A 13,283-nucleotide genomic window follows, 5' to 3' on the forward strand; every position below is an offset into this window, starting at 1 on the left:
ATTGCTGATTGCAGTTTAAAATGCCAAAGAAAGTGACAAAACGAGCAGCCAGAGCGGCTAGTAATAGTGCAATAGACTGGGAGGAGAGTCAAGAAGTAATGGCTCTATCAGTTTTTGGTTCTGATCCTCTGGATTCTGTTCCTCTGTTCTCAGGTGCAGACAAGGGAATTAGTCTGAATGACTTCTTAGATAGGATTGATCTCATTGCCACTCATGTCGGTTGGTAAGATGAAGACAAGTTAACAGTGATCAGAGTCAAGGTGGCAGGTGAGGCTGCTGAATTAATTAGGAATAATCCTAAGTTAAAGAAAAAAGCCAGTCTTGACTATTTCGTGAAAGCGTTGAAAGAGAGGTTCAGTTCAGTGTACAATTTGCACTCTAACATCCGTGCTCTTATTCAGGCTTTTCAGAAACCACACGAGTCAGTGCGACAATTCGCAGCACGTATAGAGGCTCTTTCGTACAAAACTGTACCAGTGGAAAGAAGCAGTGACCCTGCAGAAGAAGCACAGAGGCAGGATTTACTTCTTTCAGTGTTTATCGAAGGATTGCAGTTGCATTTGCGACGCTTGTTGCTGCCACTGAATCACAAAATTTTTGCATATGCTAAACAGCATGCAATTATTGAGGAAGACATGTGGGCTAAGAGCCATGCTAGTAGTGATTTTGCAACAGCTGAGGTTAGAGCAGTGAATGCTGCTAAGCCAGCAGTCGAAAAGTCAGTTACAACACCATCAGTAACCAACTCAGAGCTCACTACAGCTATTAAAATGCAACAGGAAAATATAGCTCAGCTTACAAAAATGATGGGCTCTCTTCAAACACAGGTGCAGAGTTTAATATCACAAGGTACTCGTTCAAGACCCATACAGCCTCCTTGTTACAGATGCAACAGAATAGGGCATGTTAGCAAGGACTGCTATGCGAATATTGTGCCTAATCAGCACTCTAGACAGGGTCAACAGAGATTTAGAAATAACCAAACAGCCAGGAGACATCGTAATAACACCACACCAGCTGTTTCGGGTACTCCAAATACCACAAGTGTGGCTACAAATGTTTTGAATCCCCAAGCACCAAGTTTTAAATTTAAACGAATTCAGGGTGGGGAGAAACCAATCTCCGTTTCGTCTCCTAAAACCGTTTTCGAGGTGCCATTGGTTTTTACAGTATCCACTAGTGAGGCGTCTTTGCCTATTGTTGAGGGATCTATTTTGGGGAATAAAGTAAAGCTTTTATTGGACTCAGGGGCAACTGTAAACATCATAGAAGCTAAATACATTAAATGTTTTGGAAATAAAATCTCATTGGATTCATGTAACATATATTTAAAGGGTATTGCTGCAGAAAAAGTAAAAATAAATAAGAAAATGAATTTAATAGTAGAATTTCAACAACAATATTTTGAAACTGAATTTTTAATACTGACACACCTCTTTCATCTCAGTATGGTGCTTTATTAGAGACTAAATTTCTTGCAGACAAGAATATGCATTTGGATTTCTCCACATCTCAACTGTTAGGATCAAATGTAATTCTTAAATGGAATCTAAGTCAGCCTAGTGCTATGAATAGTAATGTTTTCTCTACTTCAGTTTCTCAGTCATTTTGTTACTCTGTAACCAAACATAAATTACCACCTTTTTCTGAAAATATCATTAAGCTCACTGCTCGTTCTGAAAATTTTACTTCTGATACTGTCTTAATTGAACCTTTAGTAGAACATGCTCAAAGTCAATTTTCCATACCCAGGTCAGTTAATCAGACTTCTTCATCTAAGGAATTTTATGTCAAAATTGCAAATTTTTCGCCGAATACACTACATCTCAATAAAGGAATGAAATTGGCCAGTGCCCAACCTGTGAATGTCTTCACACATAACTCTGAACTTGTAAACAATACCACCATAGAAACAGGTGAGGATTTCGAGTCTTGGGGTGGTGAATTTGATCTTACACATTTACCTGAGCAGCAACAACAACATTTATCACACCTTCTCAGTCAGTATAGTAACATCTTTGCTGCCTCAGTCACTGAGTTAACAGGGTGTGACACCATCTTGCACAACATCAACTTGCGTGATAATATTCCTGTTAGGCAAAAGCCTTACAAAGTACCTTACCATCTCAGGGATGAATTAGATAGACAGGTGCAGAGCTGCTTGAAGCCAACATCATTCAAGAAAGTGACAGCCCTTACAGTGCTCCTGTTTTATTTGTTAAGAAAGCGGATAACACCTACCTTTTAGTCACTGACTTTCGCAAGTTCAATGAGAAAACGATAGAAGACAGTTTTCCTCTGCCTTCCATGATTGAGTTGATAGAACAGTTAGGAGATTCGAATTATTTTTCCACGCTTGATTTAACTTCAGGGTTTTTCCAGATGAAAATTCATCCTGATGACACCTTCAAAAGTGGTTTCTCGACTCCTTCTGGGCACTATGAGTGGTTACGAACACCTTTTGGTATGCGAAATGCTCCTAGTTCCTTTCAAAGGTTGATGTCTATAGTTTTGGCCAATCTTTCACCATTAAAAATAGGGATTTACATTGATGATATTGTCATTGCTTCTAAAACTTTTGATGAACATTTGGAAAAATTGAAGGTAGTTTTTGATAGACTAAAACAGCATAATTTAAAACTTAAGCCTTCTAAATGTCATTTTCTGAAAGAACAAATTATGTATTTGGGATATAAAGTTGTAAGGATCTTAAGTTTTACTAACGTTTATTTTATTTTAAATCTTTACTATCACTTCTTATTTTCTACTTCCGGCCAGAATTAAAAGCTTTAACTTATTTATGCAAATTTGTCTGGCGAACGCCAAGTACTTAAGTTGTGGCTTTTTGCCAAGCGAGAGAGAGGAAGGAGTTAGTAGAAGCAGGCCGCTTGCCTTAGCAGTTTTACTCGGTTGCTGGTTGCCTTCCAAGCCAGAGGTTTAATCCTCTTAATAATTTTAAACGTATTGTAGTGTTAACAGTTCTCTGTACTACATACGGCTTCCTGTTAATATACGGCCAATCTTCCACGTAGGCCCTTGTTTATTATTCCAAAGTTAAGTTTAGTTAATATTTTTATATTTTTACGTTCAGAACACAAGTGGTTGGTCTCTGTATTCCGAAGTACGGAAATTATTGTAAAGAGTGAAAAATAAAGGGTTTCGTATACCTTTCCTGTGTATCCTGTCTACTTCCCACATTTATTGAACATAGCTTTAGTAAGCTCCCTGTTCCGAGTCAGGTTCTGGAAAGCTCCCCAAGCAAGTAAGGCGGAACATTGAACCTGATAGTGACGCCCGACGAAGAAGAATAACCATGGCCGAATTTCAAGAAGAACCTGTGCTGCCTGCAGAAGCGGCTCAGAATCCAGAAATGCCAGCTGCCGCCCTGGAAGGATTTGGTTACATCGTCCAGACCATGCGTGCAGCGATGAAACCAGAAGCAACATTTAATGGAAACTCACCGGTAACCAGTGTTTTGGAAAAATTGGAGGACCACTTCATGATGTATCCCGTGCACGAGTTCCAGAAAGTTACCTTAGCTACCAGCGCTTTGAGGGGCCAAGCGCTTAACTGGTTCAAATGTATAGGCAGAAGTCTCTTGGGTCAAGCAGGAAGTCCCACCTATACTTACGAAAATTTCAAGACTGCCTTAGTAAAAGCCTTCCTTGTCGTAAGGGATCGTGCGAAATTAGAAACGGAACTTTTCAGCATATATCAGCAAAGAATCGAAAATCTTTCCACCTTTATTTTAAGAAAAATTCACGTCTTCAAACTCTTGTATGGAAACCATCCGGATCCTGAGATAATTCAAGTGATTTTGCCGAGGTTACTTCCCCAAGTACAAGACTTTATTGAATTAAGGAATCCGACTACACTGGAAAAGTTATTTGAGCTAGCAATCCAGTTTGAAAGTAAAAGAACGGCGGACATTGAAAGAAGACGCCAATATCAACAACGAAACCAATTTGGTGAGCCAAGACCACAGCAAAGTCAAGCACACGGCTACGGAAGCAAAGCGAATCGGTGGGCAAGGAAACCCGAGCATTTAAAAACAGCCGGCGAACGTCGACAGTTCAATAGCAATCCAGGAAAAATGTCTCAAGGCCAGTGGAAAAAGAAGGAAAGCATGGAAATGAAAAAAGATTTAAACTAAAACAGATTTCTGCTGACGGGAGGGTGCGGAAATCCGACGGCCAAGAAAACCCCTCTTTCTTCAAGTTAAATACAGTCATGGTGAAAAATTTGACTCTTCCGAAGATTGAAGTGTTGGTGAATAACATCCCAGCCACCGCACTCCTGGATACAGGCGCGCAGTGTTCCTGTGTGGCAGAAGATTTTTTTAGGAAGTATTTTCGGAAATACCGCATATATAATTCGGATAATACGAACAGTGTTAGCTGCGCAAGGAGAAAGATGCAAGTGCATAGGTAAATTACCGCTATACGTCCGTATCAAGGACGAACAAGTAAAGGTTATGTTTTTTATAGTAAAGAATCTGCAAGCACATATTATCTTAGGGATAGATTTTCTTTCAGAGGCAGTAGCAACGCTGGATTTTAATGAAGCGTCCCTTAAGCTGACGATGAAAGCAGTTCGAGAAGAAAAATCGGAACCGCCAATGTTAAACCTTGATCACCTGCCTAAGGAAGAGCAACAAAGAATCCGACAAGTGGTAAGTGAATTTGCTTCGTTATTTAGTGATATTCCAGGATTTACTCAAGTTACTAACCATAGTATTGACACCGGAGATTCAATGCCAGTTCGCCACAAAACATACCGGTATGATAAGAATAAAGAAAAAATTATAGAATGGCACATTAGCGATATGCTACGTAAAAAGATCATAACGACCATCTCAAGTAGTTATGCTAGCTCGGTGGTTTTATGTAAGAAAAACAATGACTATCCATTAACACATCCAAAAAGGTGGCGTTTCGCGATTGACTATCGTAAATTAAACTCCATAACTAAATATCCGGTATATCCGTTACCTATTATTGAAGAAATTCTAAGGAACATAACGTCTACCAAATATATGACGACTTTAGACTTAACGACTGGTTATTTTCAAATAGGGGTTAGACCGGAGGACGTGCCTAAGACTGCTTTTATAACGAAGTCTGGCACTTATGCATTTCTGCGTATGTCGTTTGACCTTTCAGGGGCACCGGCAACATTTCAGCGATGTATGGACATTGTGTTAAGGCCTGTTCTTGGAAAGTCCACATTTATCTATTTAGACGATATCATTATTACTAGTGATAATCTGGACCAACATGTACAGGATTTAAGACAGGTGTTTTCATTATTAAATGAGGCCGGTCTAAAAGTTAATGTCGAAAAGTGCAAATTTTCAGCCCCTGAATTAAAATATTTAGGTTACAAAATATCTCAAAAAGGAATCGAGACAGACGAAACAAAAATAATCGCTGTGCAAAAGTATCCGCCACCAAATACGGCTAAGAAGCTCTCTTCTTTTCTAGGACTTTGTTCATATTATAGGTCCTTTATAAAAGATTTTGCAGCTATTGCTGAACCACTGTTAAAATTAAAAAGGAAAAAGGCAAGATTCTCGTGGACGGCCGAAGCCAATAGTGCTTTCGAAAAATTAAAACAAGCATTAACGCAAGCCCTTGTGTTGAAATTTCCTGAAAAGTATGAGAATTTAGAAATTTCAGCGGATGCTTCGGATTATGCGGTAGGAGCGGTACTTTCGCAAAATCAGCAGCCCGTGGCATTTTTTAGCCGAACTTTAAATCAAACACAAAGAAATTATTCCGCGACCGAGAGAGAGGCACTTGCAGTTCTGTTAGCAGTGCAAAAGTTCCGAGTCTATTTTGGAAAGGCGCCAATAACAGTGTATTCTGACCATGCGGCGGTAACTAGATTGTACTCAGGGAAAAACTTATCCCCAAGGTTAATAAGATGGGCACTCAAGCTTGAAGAATATAATCTGGTAATCAAGCATACCCCCGGAAAGGAAAATATCGTAGCAGATGCCCTATCCAGAATAAAAATAGATGAAGAAGGTAATACTGTAAAGGTGGCAATGCTCACAGCATGTACAATAAATTCCCGAGAAACTGTAATAACCGAACTGGGTAAGGATCCTGAGTTTGGAAACATTTATGAGTATTTAAAGGATCCTGAAAATTTTAGCCACCAAGATATTGTGGCGATAAAAAATAGGGCGGCCCATTACGAACTAATAGATGGTCTATTATTTTATACAAAAACTACAAATTCCAACAACGAATTTCGACCTGTTATCCCAGCTAGTCTTAGATTAAATATCCTGCAGGAGTTACATGACAGCCCTTTAGCTTCTCATGCTGGTATTCGAAAAACTATCCAAGGCGTACGCGAGGCAGTCTATTTTCCTGAACTGCAAAAGTTAACAAGGGCGTATGTCCAGTCCTGCCCAACATGTCAAGCAGTTAATTATATTAATTTCCGCCCGGCCGGGTTTCTAAATAGTATTAAATCCGATTTTCCAAATGAAATAATTGGCATCGATTTATTGGGCCACTTCCCAAAAAGTCAGTTAAATAAAAGTCGCTATCTCCTTGTTATGGTTGATCATTTTATTAAGTGGACCGAAATTGTTCCCTTAAAACGAGCCTCCGCGAAATTAGTTACTGATTCTATTTTAAATAAATATGTTTTAAAATACGGGGCGCCCCTAAAAGTTATATCGGATAATGGTCCTCAATTTGTAAGTAATATATTTGAAGACATGTGCCAAAAACTGGGCATACGTCATTTAAAAATGGTCCCGTATCGGCCGCAATCAAATATAGCGGAACGGGTCAATAGAAATATAGTGAAAATTATTCGTAGTTATGTTAAAAATTTTCATAAAAGCTGGGATAACTATGTCAATGAATTTGCTTTCGCCCTTAGGACCGCAAAACATGATACAACGGGCAAAACTCCTGCTGAGTTATTTTTAGGCAGAAAGATTATAACGCCGTTAGATAAATTATTTTATGTTCAACAAAGAGCCCCAGAATTTAAGATGGGTGATATAGAAAAATTAATTAAAGAAACAAAAAAGAACACTGAAGTAGCACAAAGAAAACAGAAGCTCTATTATGACATGAAACGAAGGGGAGTAACTTATAAAGTAGGAGATGAAGTATTAAAAATTAAGCATTCACTTTCTTCAGCACCAGAAGATAAAACAGCCAAATTTTTTCCACGATTTGAAGGACCATATGTCATAGAAAAAATAACTCAGGCTGTAGTGGTGTTAAAAGCCAGGAATGGTGAAACATGCTCCGCAAACATTGACCAAATAAAACCTTACTTTGACCGTAATAAAATGCAAATATTTACAGATCTTTTGCAGGATCCGGCACGGCAGGCACAAGCTCCAGAGGTGGAAAAACGTCAAGCACAAGGACAAGCCATTAGGAGGCAGGAGCAATTGAAAAGAAAGTTTCCCCGTTGGAAAATTGAAGGTAATAAGAAAAAGAAGCCGTTCCACCGACCACAAAAGAGAGCGCACGACCACCCCCAGAATGAAGAAGGGAGAAGTACGACGAATGCAAAGAGAGCCAGGAGAAATAACGGCAACTATAACCCGGCTCCCAAACGGAAGATCTACTCATCTGACAGGACTCTCCGCAGAAAATGTCGCCGAACTGCGGAAGGGCCACCAGCGTCGGAGGGAAAGATACAAGGAAAGTTTGAACGGCCAGCAACGAGGTTCAAGCAGGAACGAGAGAGAAGTGTCACGGTTCCGCCAACACCAGCGGCCGTCAAACGGCCAGGACCACAGGCAGAGGCGAAAAAGAAGGTATTCAAGGGTGACCGAACTGGAGGGAAAAGAAAGCTTCTAGAGGAAGGCTCTGAAGGGCGAGCCCGCACAAGGAGGAGGATAAATCAAACACGAATCGTTGCTACCTTCCAGGACTAAGCTGAGAAAAGAATGTCCGAATATCACAAAGATAAGTAAAATTTTATGTTACTTTGCAAACTTAAGTTAATCTTTCATTCTTACTGCAAGTGGCAGATTTCAAGAAGTTTTACCTCATGTGAGGTCTACCTTTATCGCCAAAAAGGTGAGAAATGAGTTGTTACCTATTTTGGTATTATGTTTTTCAATTACTCGCGAGTAAAACTAAAGTTGATGTATAATAGGAATGTGTAAATACTTGAATATTGTAAAAGTTATTGTATAAATTTTATTTAAAACATTCTGGCAAGAAAGAAATTTTAGTCTGAAAGACTTTTGAAATGTAGTATTTCAATGTAGAATTGGCACTTGCTTTGAAAAGAATAGAAGTTAACAATGTACTACTAATGTATGTTTTAAAATGCGTAAAATTAACGGCATGTTAATATGTTCTTATATACAATGTGAACTGTTATTTTAAATGTTAAGAAATACTGTGATATGGTAAAAGTGAAAGTAATGCCAAAAATTTTAAACTTATTCGTGAGACTGAAAAAAAAAAAAAAAAAAAAAAAAAAAAAAAGAGAGAGAGAATAGTATTGTGAATATGTGTTAAAGGTTGAATGAATGTAGTTAGGCTCTCTGACGCTACACTTCAGAGTTAGCCACTTTCAGAATAGTACCTCAGGGTTTAGAGATGAAGATAGGGTGTGTTACGAGGTCTTGTTATGTTGAATTTTAACACGTTAGTGTTTTGATTGTAGGAGGCAGTGTTGAACACGTATACATAAACACATTCGTGTTTGGTGTTTTCTTTTACAACACATGTCAGAGAGCACGGGGAGAGATAATTAAAATAAAGTCATGAATGAAATAAGAATGTTAAGAGAAATATAAATATTCATGTTACTTGCCATTTCATTGTGTAACATTTCATTAAACTAGTTTTCCTTCCAGATCTCTGGAAGGAACCAGATTTGAACTAAAAGCTCCTGTTTAGATGCAGTACAGATGAAAAGTGGTTGTCCATGGAGCTGATAATGTAAAAACATTTTTTTTTTTAATTTCTAGTTTCTAGTGAGAAATGTTTGTAAAAGATTGGCCTCGCGTTAGATTCTAGAGCTAAAAGTTTTCAACAAGGTCGTTTCAGACCTCAGTTTCAAACTAATTAACTCTGGCGGGAAGTATGTAAGGATCTTAAGTTTTACTAACGTTTATTTTATTTTAAATCTTTACTATCACTTCTTATTTTCTACTTCCGGCCAGAATTAGAAGCTTTAACTTATTTATGCAAATTTGCCTGGCGAACGCCAAGTACTTAAGTTGTGGCTTTTTGCCAAGCGAGAGAGAGGAAGGAGTTAGTAGAAGCAGGCCGCTTGCCTTAGCAGTTTTACTCGGTTGCTGGTTGCCTTCCAGGCCAGAGGTTTAATCCTCTTAATAATTTTAAACGTATTGTAGTGTTAACAGTTCTCTGTACTACATACGGCTTCCTGTTAATATACGGCCAATCTTCCACGTAGGCCCTTGTTTATTATTCCAAAGTTAAGTTATAGTTAATATTTTTATATTTTTACGTTCAGACCACAAGTGGTTGGTCTCTGTATTCTGAAGTACGGAAATTATTGTAAAGAGTAAAAAATAAAGGGTTTCGTATACCTTTCCTGTGTATCCTGTCTACTTCCCACATTTATTGAACATAGCTTTAGTAAGCTCCCTGTTCCGAGTCAGGTTCTGCAATGTTCCCCAAGCAAGTAAGGCGGAACATTGAACTTGATAAAGTTACCAAGAGTATTATACAGCCTGATGATAAAAATTTAAAGACCATTCAGAGTTTTATTGCACCTAAAAATAGGAAAGAAGTTAGGTGATTTTTAGGCCTTATTGGCTTTTACAGAAGGTTCATTCCAAATTTTGCCCAAAAGGCACTTTAACTCAGCTCACTAAAGATAAAGTTCCATTTTATTGGTCACATGAAGCTCAGCACGCCTTTGATATTCTAAAAGCTGAATTTCTGAATGAACCTATTTTGGCTTTACCTAATTTTCTCAAACCTTTTTCCTTGTGTACAGATGCTTCTAATTATGCACTGGGTGCTGTCTTGTGTCAAGAAGATTCTAACGGTTTCCAACATCCAATTTGTTATGCTAGTAGAAAAAAGGTCCTGAAGCACGTTATAGTACTGTAGAGAGGGAAATTTTGGCAGTTGTTTGGACCACAGCACATTTTAGACAATATCTTCTTGGTAAACCATTTACAGTATATTCTGATCAAGCTTCATTATCTCATGTTTTAAAACTTAAAGACCCCACTTCTAGAATTGCACGTTGGATTATGGGTTTATCCCAATTTGATTATAAAATTGTTCACAAACCAGGTAGATTAAATTTAACAGCAGACTATTTATCTCGAGCAGTAAATGTTACACAGTTAATTCAAACTTCCATTACTCCTGAATTGTTGGAAATATTCAAAAAAGAACAAGCTTCTGATCCTTCTTGCCAACAGATTGTAAATGATCTTAAGAATAATAAGTCTCCTACACCTAATTCTCAGATATTTTTTGTAAAGGAAGATGTTTTATATTGCAAATACAAGAACCCCAAGTCACGTTGGCAGAAACAAGATAGACTAATTGTTCCTAAAACACTAGTATTAAGAATTTTGCAGGAGCATCATGATTCTCCTACTGCTGAATACTCAGGCTATCATTGAACACTTCATAGGGTTCAAAAGTCTTTTTTCTGGAAGGGTATGCATAAACAGGTGCACAATTACATTAAGTCCTGTCACTCCTGTAACCAGAAAAGGGGTCATAGGCCCGCTCATAAGGCTCCCCTTATGAGAATGCCTATGGCTTCCCGTCCCATTGAGCGAATTGCGATGGATATAGTGGGTCCCCTTCCAGTTACTATGGCAGGCAACAGATATATTTTGGTCGTAAGTGACTATTTTTCACGATGGCCTGAAGCTTAACCTTTGCAGGACACCACATCCATTTGTGCTTACCAATTGATTTATTATTGCAAACCAATTTTAGAACTTATGATGACACAAACAACTATTCTAAAGATTTGGTTTTGAGATTACAAAAGGCTTTTAACCCATTAACGGTTTCACCCGGATTTTCTCGTTCTTTTATGCAGGTCTCTTAACGGTTCGTTACGGATTATTGTTAGTTTAAATGTACCCTCGAAAACGGACAGTCCCGTGTTTTTGTATTATCGAAAAAACACGCCAAAAAGGACTAGCCCGTATTTTTGTATGTTTTCCAACCCCCAATGCCTAAGGGGACAAGGGTCCATGCAATCCTGACGACAATGGGTAATGGCTGTCATTAGCGTGGGGAGAAATCTCCTTGATGTTTTGGGATAAAGGTCTTACACTTACTCTAAAGAAACAAATTTATTACCAGTTACAAAGTGGATGCATATATAAAGGGATTTAAGAATTTCCGTTTTAGAGCAGTTATTGAATAAAAAATAGAATTTTTTACAAAATGAACGTTTACCTATAAGAGTATTAATGAATTAAAACGAGAAAAATAAAAGTAATAAATGCAAACATAAAAATCTGAGAATGCAAATCTTTCAGATTTTACATTACGCCCAAAGGGCGTTTTTTAACGGTTTGTGGGTTACCTTTATTTTTAAATATCATGTTCTTCGCACTTAAACCATAAAACTTCAGTTAAACATCAATACAGCAAAATAAATTTTAAATGAGCATATCTTTAGAATTTCCGATACACAGTCTCGCCCGTTGAAGATAATTTTTTATATTATTATTTTCATACAGTGTTGCCTTTGCTCGCTTTAAAATCGTTGAATTTCTTAATAAAAAATTCATTGAAGTTTTACGAAATAGGAAACATATAATAAAACAAATTCCAAATCTCGGCTTTGAGATGCCCATATTCGGGTGGAAATGTACGTTATTCAAAATTGGATGGGTCTAGGTGCCGTTGTTTTATCACAATGCGAGAAACATACATATATTTATGCAGATTATTCATTATTTAATTTCAAGGCAGATAGCCCTCGAGTGCTCTGCCGTAATCTAATAAACCAAAACTATTATTTAATTTCTTTAAATATAATACAGGGCTGTAATATGTGGTAGCAACAGTTTGAAAAGTGAACTGACATAGTTTTCAACGGAAAATGAAAAAATGAAGTTAATAGACCTTCTCGGCTAACACCCTTTGTTTTAAAAATAATGTATCGTGTAATTTAATGGGAATACGAGATTAAATAATTCTCTTTAAAAAATTCTTCTACAAATTTATATTACGAATAATAAAAACGTGAGGCTGTCTTGATAAATTTATAAATATTATACATCTGACAATGCGATTCAATTATTTGATTTCGTAGTTTAAGAGCCTGTGATTCTTCTTATAAAACTGTACAGGAATTTAGCAAAGAAGCTATTAAGTAATCTCTTATTACCATTAATCTATGCGATAAATTATTATTATTATTATTATTACTTTTGGTTCAGTCTTTTACTTCCAAGTATCCTTTTACCTCAAATAATCGAAAAAATATATAAATTTAAAACAAAATTCGCCCCCAAATCAGAAATTAGGTTACAAATTTCATGCAAATTTTATTTCAAAAGCTATGTTACGCTCTGTAAAATGATGCAAACTTAAAAATTTAAGATTTTTAGTTTATTCATAAATGGAAATATGCGCAAAAAATTTCTTCGACATTAAATTTTAAAAACTCTAAATCGAATTATTATCATCCGTAAACGTAATTGTACAAAATCTGAATTCAATAGCTTATCGATAAGCAGTTCAAAAATCGACGACGAGCTTTTGATTAAACACCGTGAATGAACTGAATACAATTTTTGGAACAGCTCTATTTTTAAGCACTTTGGAAAGATCGGTAAGTTGTTGATATAGCATAACCGTTATTTTTATAACATCCTTGGCATTATGAAACGTGTAAGTGACATTCATAAGCGATTCCTGACAGATCTGTTCATTTGTCAAAGTGGCTGCTTTTGAAAATATTGTGAAGTTCACTCGATGTGCTCCACTATCTATGATACTCATTAAAGATATTTAATAATGTTTTATTTCTATACAGAAATACTGGTAAAATTAAGAGGTCAGATATTTAATTATTTGAGTTATATAACTACTTATACTGTCTCAAGAAATTTTGAGTCATTTTGTAAAAATAACCTTTTCTTTAAAATTACTTTTTTCCCCCTACCCCCTATGCTTCATGACTTTATTACTATTCTGATGAATGGAAGGTTTTTAGAGACATTACATTTTTTTTAACAGCAAGAGACATGAAAAATGAGCAATGCCTTACCCGGGACGCGAACCACGGACTTCTCGAATGCGCGCCGAGCGTACTGAGAC

At 37.0% G+C, this 13,283-nt stretch overlaps 1 protein-coding gene across 1 annotated transcript in view; it reads right to left on the reverse strand.

Annotated features, from left to right (window-relative positions):
- LOC118204434 (neuropeptides capa receptor-like) overlaps positions 1-13,283 on the reverse strand; it is a 324,528-nt gene that overhangs the window by 130,966 nt on the left and 180,279 nt on the right. The window lies entirely within an intron of this gene.

Source organism: Stegodyphus dumicola, chromosome 9 (genome assembly GCF_044657685.1).
Source record: "Stegodyphus dumicola isolate Sdum_Otavi_A_Nest chromosome 9, ASM4465768v1".
Classification (NCBI taxonomy): domain Eukaryota; kingdom Metazoa; phylum Arthropoda; class Arachnida; order Araneae; family Eresidae; genus Stegodyphus; species Stegodyphus dumicola.